This window comes from Arachis ipaensis, chromosome B5 (genome assembly GCF_059453495.1).
Source record: "Arachis ipaensis isolate K30076 ecotype BB chromosome B5, ASM5945349v1, whole genome shotgun sequence".
In the NCBI taxonomy this organism is placed as follows: domain Eukaryota; kingdom Viridiplantae; phylum Streptophyta; class Magnoliopsida; order Fabales; family Fabaceae; genus Arachis; species Arachis ipaensis.
Genome location: NC_142440.1, coordinates 102,794,065 through 102,797,154, shown reverse-complemented (window position 1 = coordinate 102,797,154; position 3,090 = coordinate 102,794,065). Strand labels below are relative to the sequence as shown.

General features: G+C 38.8%; 1 non-coding gene across 1 annotated transcript; it reads right to left on the bottom strand.

The window, feature by feature from the left end:
* Window positions 1-1,259: 1,259 nt before the first annotated feature.
* Window positions 1,260-1,367, bottom strand: LOC148565196 (small nucleolar RNA R71). The gene has a single exon (XR_015885104.1). It is a non-coding gene; the product is annotated as a small nucleolar RNA R71 (small nucleolar RNA).
* Between the last annotated feature and the right edge of the window lie 1,723 nt (window positions 1,368-3,090).

Here is a 3,090-nt window from a genome sequence, read left to right as displayed (position 1 = left end):
ATCTTTTTCTTATTTTTGTACCAAATTTTCGAAAATAACATAATCAATTAATGTTTTGATTCAAAAATTTGAAGTTTGCTACTTGCTTGTTAAGAAAGATCCAAACTTTATGTTCTAGAATCATATCTTGTGATTTCTTATGAATCAAGTCATTAATTGTGATTTTAAAAATCAAATCTTTTTCAAAAACTAATTTCTACCATATCTTTTCAAAAATATCTTCTCATCTTATCTTTTTCAAAAATATCTTTTCAAAATATCTTTCCTAACCTCCTAACTTCTTATCTTTTTAAAATTTGTTTCAACTAACTAACTAACTTTTTGTTTGTTTCTTAACTTTTTCAAAACCACCTAACTAACTCCCTCTCTCTAATTTTCGAAAATATCTCTCCCTTTTTCAAAAATTTCTTTTTAATTAACTAATTATTTTTATTTCAAAAATTTTCGAAAAAAAAAATACTAACATTTTTTCAAAAACCATTTTTCAAAAATCACTAACTCTTTTTCAAAATAATTTTCGAAGATTATCCCTCCCCCATCTCATTCTATTTATTCATTCATATCCTAACATCTCACATCTCTTCCATCCGTACAGTTGTGTTTCTTCCTTTACATCACATTCTTTGTCTCCCCCTCTTTTCTTCCACTCACAAAGGGATCCCTATACTGTGGTATAAAGGATCTCTATTATTATTATTATTTTTCTGTGCCTTCTTCTTTGTCATATGAGCAGGAGCAAGGATAAGAACATTCTTGTGGAAGCAGATCCAGAACCTGAAAGGACTCTGAAGAGAAAATTAAGAGAAGCTAAAATACAACAATCCAGAGATAACCTCTCAGAAATTTTCGAACAGGCAGAGGAGATGGCAGCCGAAAATAATGATAATGTAAGGAAGATGCTTGGTGACTTTACTGCACCTAATTCCAATTTACATGGAAGAAGCATCTCCATTCCTGCCATTGGAGCAAACAACTTTGAGCTGAAACCTCAATTAGTTTCTCTAATGCAGCAGAACTGCAAGTTTCATGGACTTTCATCTGAAGATCCTTTTCAGTTCTTAACTGAATTCTTGCAGATATGTGATACTGTTAAGACTAATGGAGTAGATCCTGAAGTCTACAGGCTCATACTTTTCCCTTTTGCTGTAAGAGACAGAGCTAGATTATGGTTGGATTCTCAACCCAAAGACAGCCTGAACTCTTGGGATAAGCTGGTCACGGCTTTCTTAGCCAAGTACTTTCCTCCTCAAAAGCTGAGCAAGCTTAGAGCTGATGTTCAAACCTTCAGACAGAAAGAAGGTGAATCTCTCTATGAAGCTTGGGAAAGATACAAACAGTTGACCAAAAAGTGTCCTTCTGACATGCTTTCAGAATGGATCATCCTGGATATATTCTATGATGGGTTATCTGAGCTATCAAAAATGTCACTGGACACTTCTGCAGGTGGATCCATTCACCTAAAGAAAACGCTTGCAGAAGCTCAAGAACTCATTGACATGGTTGCTAATAACCAGTTCATGTACACCTCTGAAAGGAATCCTGTGAGTAATGGGACACCTATGAAGAAGGGAGTTCTTGAGGTTGATACTCTGAATGCCATATTGGCTCAGAATAAAATATTGACTCAGCAAGTCAATATGATTTCTCAGAGTCTGCATGGAATGCAAGCTGCATCCAACAGTACTCAAGAGGCATCTTCTGAAGAAGAAGCTTATGATCCTGAGAACCCTGCAATAGCAGAGGTAAATTACTTAGGTGAACCTTATGGAAACACCTATAACTCAACATGGAGAAATCATCCAAATTTCTCATGGAAGGATCAAAAGCCCCAACAAGGCTTTAATAATGGTGGAAGAAACAGGTTTAGCAATAGCAAGCCTTTTCCATCATCAACTCAGCAACAGATAGAGAACTCTGAACAAAATGCTTCTAATTTAGCAAATCTAGTCTCTGATCTATCTAAGGCCACTGTAAGTTTCATGAATGAAACAAGGTCTTCCATTAGAAATCTGGAAGCACAAGTGGGCCAGCTGAGTAAAAGGATCACTGAAATCCCTCCTAGTACTCTCCCAAGCAATACAGAAGAGAATCCAAAAGGAGAGTGCAAGGCCATTGACATAAGTGCCATGGCCGAACCTATGAGGAGAGGAGAGGACGTGAATCCCAAGGAGGAAGACCTCCTGGGACGTCCAGTGGTCAATAAGGAGCTTCCCTCTGGGGAACCAAAGGACTCTGAGGCTCATCTAGAGACCATAGAGATTCCATTGAACCTCCTTATACCCTTCATGAGCTCTGATGAGTACTCCTCTTCTGAAGAGAATGAGGATGTTACTGAAGAGCAAACTGCCAAGTTTCTTGGTGCAATCATGAAGCTGAATGCCAAATTATTTGGCATTGATACTTGGGAAGTTGAACCTCCCTTGTTCATCAATGAACTAAGTGATCTGGATCAACTGACATTGCCTCAGAAGAGACAGGATCCTGGAAAGTTCATAATACCCTGTACCATAGGCACCATGATCTTTAAGGCTCTGTGTGACCTTGGTTCAGGAATAAACCTCATGCCCCTCTCTGTAATAGAGAAACTGGGTATCAATGGGGTGCAAGCTGCTAAAATCTCACTAGAGATGGCAGACAGCTCAAGAAAACAGGCTTATGGACAAGTAGAAGATGTATTAGTAAAGGTTGAGGGCCTTTACATCCCTGCTGATTTCATAGTCCTGGATACTGGAAAGGAAGAGGATGAATCCATCATCCTAGGAAGACCTTTCCTGGCCACAGCAAGAGCTGTGATTGATGTTGACAGAGGTGAAATAGTCCTTCAATGGAATGAGAACTCCCTTGTATTCAAAACTCAAGGATCTCCCTCTGCAACCATGGAGAGGAAGCTTGAAAAGCTTCTCTCCAAGCAGAGTCAACCAGAGCCCCCACAATCAAACTCTAAGTTTGGTGTTGGGAGGCCACACCCAAACTCTAAGTTTGGTGTTGAACTCCCATATCCAAACTCTAAGTTTGGTGTTGGAAAGTCTCAACAAAGCTCTGCACATCTGTGAGGCTCCATGAGAGCCCACTGTCAAGCTATTGACATTA